The sequence below is a fragment of the Dioscorea cayenensis genome, unplaced genomic scaffold (assembly GCF_009730915.1).
Source record: "Dioscorea cayenensis subsp. rotundata cultivar TDr96_F1 unplaced genomic scaffold, TDr96_F1_v2_PseudoChromosome.rev07_lg8_w22 25.fasta BLBR01000201.1, whole genome shotgun sequence".
Lineage (NCBI taxonomy): Eukaryota > Viridiplantae > Streptophyta > Magnoliopsida > Dioscoreales > Dioscoreaceae > Dioscorea > Dioscorea cayenensis.
In genome coordinates this window covers 66-7492 of record NW_024086592.1, presented here as the reverse complement: position 1 = coordinate 7492, position 7427 = coordinate 66, and the positions used below count along the sequence as shown (strand labels likewise).

The 7427-nt window shown below is 45.3% G+C and overlaps 1 non-coding gene across 1 annotated transcript; it reads left to right on the top strand.

Moving 5' to 3' along the window:
* Positions 1–5841: 5841 nt before the first annotated feature.
* On the top strand, positions 5842–5947 carry LOC120253764. The gene has a single exon (XR_005534406.1). It is a non-coding gene; the product is annotated as a small nucleolar RNA R71 (small nucleolar RNA).
* The last annotated feature ends 1480 nt before the right edge of the window (positions 5948–7427 follow it).

Here is a 7427-nt window from a genome sequence, read left to right as displayed (position 1 = left end):
GCGTTTGATGGAGCTAAGTCCTTGGGAGTAACAATCAAAGCACTTTGGCCATGCCCATGACAAAGTCACAATGAATACAACACGAGTATATATAAAAGATAGACAATGAATACAACTTGAGATACAAAATGAAAATAAACTCAGAAGGAGAATCCTTTCTGAGTGAACAAGTCTAAAATAAAATGTAAAATAAAGAAAATGTAGAAAAATAATGTCAAATATCGTTATCACGCTCTGTCGGCTCCTCTACTACTGCTGGTGGTGGGAAAACATAAGGTGGATCCTCCGGTGCTGGTATAGGAGATGCCGAGGGGGCTGAGGAGTCCTCGGTCGCAAGACAAATGAGGAGGTGACATCACGCTCTAAGATCTGCTGTAATACATCGAAACATGCCATGAACTCTGTGTACTGAGTGGCCTGAGTAGCCCTAATCTTGGCAATCTCTGCCCGAGCCTCAGCCATCTCTGTCTGTACCACTCCCACCGGACTCTCGAGCCTCTCGAAGCGATCATGGGCTAGAGATGGTGAAAACATATGTACGGGGGGAGCGTCCTTTGCCGCCGAAGGTGCCTCGATCTCTATCAGTGCTGACTAAGGCGGGGGAGTAGGCTGGGAAGCCTCGGCATGATTACCCTCACCCTCGCCTATCTCTAGAGTCGGTAGCACCAACGCATTAACCCCTGTCCAAACTCTACGGACCATGCCCATCAATCTCAGTGTCTCTAAACTAAGGGGGTTAGGTATACTCGTTTTCTCAGCCCCACGAATCAAATCCAAGAGACCCATACCCAAAGACTAATCTCCCTAATGTAGGGGCCCGAGAAGATCGCTCCCGCCCTAGCATAATACCCCTCGATGTCCGATGTACTCGCCATGATGTGTCCTAGTGAATCGGCACACGCCGCACCATCGAGTACAAGTATAGAAGCTCCCTGCCACCGTAACGCCAGTGCTATCACCATGGCCATTCACCGATCTGCTCATGATGGCATGTAAGTATCGATATGCAGGTCGGGAAAGTCACGTGGCCTTGGACACACCCGGCTCGTACTGACCCTGACCACATAGCGCCCTGTAAACTCTCTGTGGGGTCAAAGCTCCGGGATAATCACCGAGAATCGAGAGTACTCCTCGGTCTCGTGAAATGTCTTCTCATACAAGCCAAGCAGTAACTCGAAAAACTAAGTGATGCTCAAGCTATGGTGGGGTCTAAGTGCTCTAAACTGAATGGTGTCCAAACTGTTGAAGCTCGCGTACGATCTATCAATTCTTAATGATGATAGCACCTCTAGTGTAAACTCTCGGATAGCTGGCTCTCTAATCGTCCATAACTGCCGCCAACCACCTGCTGAAATGAGATCCTCGACCTCATCAGCGAACTCATCTCCCTCGTCAGATCTCTCAATATACTCATGTCCAGGAATCGAGTCTGTCCGAACCGGAGTCTCGACAAGCGCTCATAGCGAACTTGATGCTCTGGAATCGCAAAACTCATGCCCTCAGGGTCAGGGGATGACTCAGGGGATGACTCACGCGGCCTCTTATCAGCTTGCTTCTTCGACCGAGGTGCCATAATCTGCAAAATTTGAAATGAAATCGATCAAACAAGTTGATAAACTAACGCTGCAGAAATCCACATGGTGGTGTGGAATTTCCGCACGCCCGTGTGGATCTACGGGGCGTGAAAACCGCACGGTCGCGCCACACGAATCCAAAAATACAACTTAAAAATACTTCTAACTTCGTTCTAAACATAAATCATCTTTCTAATTGAAAAAAAGAAGAATTATTAACCAGATTCATCTATGAAAATCATAAATTGATGAAGGAAATCATAAATAGGGCTTACCGACGAGTTAAAGTGAAAGAACTACGAATCAGCCGAAAAACCTTGCAACAATCCTACCAAATCGGCGCTAGGAGGTCGGTGGTTGATGTAAAAGTGCTCCCAGACGAATGGAGGATGTGAGGGAGAAGAGAAACGGCTATTCTTTAAAAAGAACTCCCGCCTCTTGGCGTTCTATACATCCACACAGGCGTGCGGAAATTACCCACGCCCGTGCGCCCCCACAGGAGAGCTTCACAGAGGCAGGTGCACGCCCGGGCGCTCTCGGGAAAAAAACTCTCACCGACTCGAACGCTCACGCCTGCAGCTCCGATCCCACGTGGGGCAGCCGACACCCTCGTGGCTTCTCCGAAACCGAGAAAAAAATCACTAAGTGTTCCACACGCCCATGCGGAAATTCTGCACGGCCGTGGGCATTCACAGGCCCAGCTAACAGGGGTAATCACACACCCTTGTGGCTTCTCGAGGTGGAAATTACCCACGCCCGTACAAGTTTCACAAGGTCGCCCACAGGGGCGAGTTCACACCTCTGGCACTCTCAAGATAATTTGACAAACTCTGCAGGAAATCACACGCCCGTGCGGAAATTACCCACGGCCGCACGCCCCTGTGCCTTCTCTGGATTAGCTCGCAATACAAATCCACGGGCGTGCGGAAATTCCACACGCCCGTGCGTTTTCACTGGATGCCTTAGAAAAACCTGCAGGCTCTGCAGAAAGTTTCTAAACATGTTTACACACTCAGAGCCTACCCTAGTATGCAAGTTGAACCAGTGAAAAACATGGAATAAAGCTCAAACGCATTGACAAGCACATCTTCAATGATGCCTCTCGGATGTCGCACTATTCAGTGCACTAGTTGCAAAGTCATCCGAGTAGGCCAAGGCTCGCCCAAGCCTAGATTTTGAAAGAAGGTGTATGGCATAACGTTGATACTGGCCCCTGAGTCCGGCAATGCCATTTCCTCACCTAGATTGCCAATATTACACAGAATGATGAAGCTTCCCGGGTCTTTCTTCTTGTTCGTCATGTTCTTTTGCAATACCGCCAAGCATGAAGCATCTAAAATCACTGAAGCACTTTCCTCCAACTTCCTCTGATTAGTCAACAAGTCTTTCAAGAACTTCGCATACTTAGGCATTTGGGCCAATGCCTCAACAAAAGGAATATTGATGTGGCGTTGCTTGAACAAACTCAGGAACTTCTTGTACTTTTCATCCCCTTGGTCATTTTTCAATCTAGAGGGATAAGGAATTCTTGGCTTGAAAGGTGGGGGTGCCACCTCTTTCTCTTTGCTTGTTCCCTCTTCTACCTCTATAACCTCGGGTGCGTGTTTTTTTGGCTTCTCACTCGGAAGCCTACCTTCAACCTCACGTGCTCTCTAGGGTTGGTCTCTGTATTGCTTGGCAAGCTTCCATGTGGCCTTTCAGAGAGAGACTTCGTAATTTGCCCCACCTGGTTTTCAAGGTTATGCAAAGAGGTAGTGTGGTTGCGATGTGTAGCCTCGACTGATTCAAACCTTGTATTTGCAGATTACAGAAATCTAGTCAAGTGCTTCTCTAAGTCATTCATTCAGGTTTCCAAACCAGAGACTTGATAAGTGCTTGTGTGATATGAATGCGAAGCATTCTTTCCTTATATTGAGCATTACTTTTCTCAGATTTTTACAATAACATATGTTTTTTTATATTACTTTCGTGCAGGTAGGGTTGTGAGGCCGAGTATGAAGGAAAGAAGCCAATGTGGATCATAATGCACCGATTTTGGAGGAAATCTTGCTAAGATTCAAACGCGAAGACATAGGTCAGGTGCGAGATGCTAGAGTGTGTGCCAGCCTCCTCGTATTTGAGTTAGCACAACCATTTGGAGGGCACAAGTTGAGTCACACTCAAACATTCTGACTTATGCACATAGAACAAGATCTCCACCAAATTCTCCTTCATTAAAGAAGCAAAGCGATCCACGACGTGAACGTGTGCCTATTTGCGTCACCTCGATGAAAGTATGCACTCGGGAAGTATTTTAGGACAGGTACTATAGCAGAGTACTGTAGCAAACGTACTGAAGCAACACTGTTCACAGCCGGCCAAGAAAATGGGAATTCAGAGAATCCACACGGGCATGTGGAAATTATACACGGTCGTGTGGAAATTCCACATGGGCGTGTGAGAAATCCAGATGCCCATGTGGTCACCCGATTCCAGCCTTATTTATGCCGATTCAGCCCTGATTTCAGTATTCTTTTCTCCATCTTTTCCCCAACTTGAGAGAGGGTTTCGGCTAGAGTTTTGAGAGGTATTGGCTAGGGTTTTGGAGAGATTCTACGGCTCTGACATCGTCATTCCTTAGGAAGAAGGTTGGTAGGGGAGCTTCCGTCGAGGCGTATCCTATACCAGACAAGGGAATATTTGGATGATGAAAAGAGGACTTTCCACAATACCATTGATATGATTATCGAGGGTGTTTTTCTATGGATTCATTGCTTTTACATTCTATTTCTTTGATTGTAGTTAGCACCATGGAGAGCTAAACCACTTGTGGGTACTTGGGTATCTGTGAACCCTAGGATATATTTGTTTCATTGAATCTCTTTATTATGCTTTCAATTAATTGATGTTTGTTGTGAGTTCCAACCTTGAATGTTTGATTGTATGAACATTTCCCCTAGAGTGACACTAGGATTGAGAGTTTTTGTTGGTAACCTTGTGAGTGAGTGACACACCACGAGCGTTAGACAAAGCTAGGTTGGAGAGGGTTGAGAGGGTGAGTCGAGAGGTATAGTGGCATCCCCTTTCCCATCCGATGTGATAGATTCTATCTCTGTTCCTCAAGTTCTTTGCGTCCATAATAGAGTGAATGATCTAAGAGATGACCCTCCGCTGGGGCATTGTTGCTCGTGCAACGGAGTGAAGCGTTGAGGTGATCTTAGTATCCAGGGCTTAATTGTGGTTAGGGACCTTCCACCTGGACCAAAGGGTTAGGTCTATAATTAGGAAGAGATTTATCACTTGGAATACCTAAAGCTCATTGCAACTCTATTTGAGTGCGAGGTTGAGAGGTTATTTAATCTCTCCTCCGGGACTTGTATAGAGTTAGGCATAGTTGACCTTAGATTTGGGACTATGTATTTAAGGATTTCCACGACTCACCATTGCATTGATTAGGAAGCATAATAGAGGGTTCTTACACTTGAAATGATTGTCCTAGGTGGAGCATTATCCAAGTACCCCATCTTTATCGATTGCCATACCTCCCTCTTTACTCTTACTCTCTTACTTGTTTTTACTTTTGAGAATTGAATCATTATCACACTTATCACTACTGATCTTTCACATACCTAAGAAGCAAATTAAGTGTTTTTATTCCTTATTCCTATGGATTCGATACCCGCTCATTCGGGATTATTACTTCGACAAACCCGTGCACTTGCGAGATATATGCAAGGGGACCTTGTCAAGACTCTGTTTTCCACCTGAGGTGCTTGTTGTTGTTGTTATTGGAAACCCAATGGCCCCATAGACTTTTGTGGACCTTGATTAGTCCATGAGAAATTGGGATGATTCTTCCAACCCGGATTGTAGGTATTGCCATATGGGTTTCTTTGAGGTCTCATGCCATTACTTACAAAATTAATGTTCTCCATTGAAGAAAACATCACCGATAGAGATCGGGCAATCAGAGGGAGCATGTCCTCCACCACACCCGATGCAATTAGTCACAGCCGCCACTCTATTTGAAGTTAGAAGATCTAACTTCTTACTCAAATTTTCCACTTGAGCCGCCAATGAAGTTACCACATCTATTTCATGGAGACCGGCCAATTTTTTCTTCTCCCTAGCATTCCATTGGTAGCTGTTTAACCCCATTTCTTCAATTAACTAACGGGCCTCATTGGGTGTCTTGCTACCTAAGATACCTCCTGCTGCTGCATCGAAGAGTTGCCTTGTACTCGGTTTCAAACCATTATAAAAGGTCTGAACAATCATCCACTCTGGGAATTCGTGTTGCGGCACTTTCTCAGGAGCTCCTTAAACCTTTCCCATGTCTCGAATAAAGACTCTAATTCAAACTGAACAAAGGATGAGATCTCATTCCTAAGCTTTGCTAATTTTCTGAGAGGAAAATAACGGGCCAAAAAAGTTTCTACCATCTCCTCCCACATCGCAATTGACGCTATAGGTAATGAGTGTAGCCACTGCTTCGCTCTCCCCTTTAGGGAAAATGGGAAGGCTCGCAACTTGATTACATCATCCGTCACCCCGTTTATCTTCAGCATATCACACACCAGAAGAAAGCTCTCTATTTGACTGTTTGGATCTTCATCGGCCAAACCATTGAATTGTGCGGATTGCTGCAACAAGTGGATGAATGCCGGCTTCAGTTTGAAGTTCTGAGCTGTAATCGAGTGACGCACAATACTCGGCTGTGTCCCAGTACTGAAGGTCTAGCATAATCGGATAATGTTCACTGTTGCTCATTCTGTTCTACCATGTTTTCAGATTCTTCCACTTCCAAATGAGCTAAATAACACTGTTCTTGCACAGGCTCTTTCCCTTTTCTTCTAAGTGTACGTTCAAGCTCAGGATCTCCTTCAATCAATATTGAGGGATTCCCTCAGGTCATAACCTGGATATGCACCCAAAAAAAAGAAAAAGAAATCAGAACGATGATAGAATAAGAAGATATGAAATGGAATGTATGGTGAAATAGCTAAGAAAACAACGTGCAAAGTATCTCTAAACGCCTACTCCCAGGCAATGGCGCCAAAAACTTGACAAGTTCCCCTTGCGTATATCCCACAAGTGCATGGGTTTGTCGAAGTAATAATCCCGGATGAGCGGGTATCGAATCCACAGGGAGTAAGGAATAAAAACACTTAATCCGCTACTTAGCTATATGAAAAATCAGTAGTGATAAGTGTGACAATGATTCAATTATCAAAAGTAAAAATAACAAGTAAGAGAGCACGAGTAAAGGAGGAGGTAAGGCAATCGATAAAGATGGGGTACTCGGATAATGCTCTGCTTAGGATAATTGTTTCAAGTGCAAGAACCCTGTATTATGCTTCTTAAGCAATGCAATGGTGAGTCATGGAAATCCTTAAATACATAGTCCCAAATCTAAGGTCAACTATGCCTAACTCTATACATGTCCCGGAGGAGAGATTAGATAACCTCTCAACCTCACACTCGAGTAGAGTTGCAATGAGCTCTTGGGATTCCAAGTGATAAATCTCTTCCTAATTATAGACCTAACCCTTTGGTGTAGGTGGAAGGTCCCTAACCACAATTAAGCCCTAGATACTAAGATCACCTCAACGCTTCACTCCGTTGCACGCGCAACTAAGCCCCAGCGGAGGATCATCCCTTAGACCATTCACTCTATTATGGCCACAAAGAACTCGAGGAGCGGAGGTAGAATCTGTCATGCCGGAGGGGAAAGGGGACGCTCCTGTACCTCTCGATTCACCCTCTCAACCCTCTCTAACCTAGCTTTGTCTAACGCTCGTGGTGTGTCACTCACTCACAATCAAGCATCCCCTTTCCCCTCCGGCGTGATAGATTCTACCTCTGTTCCTCGAG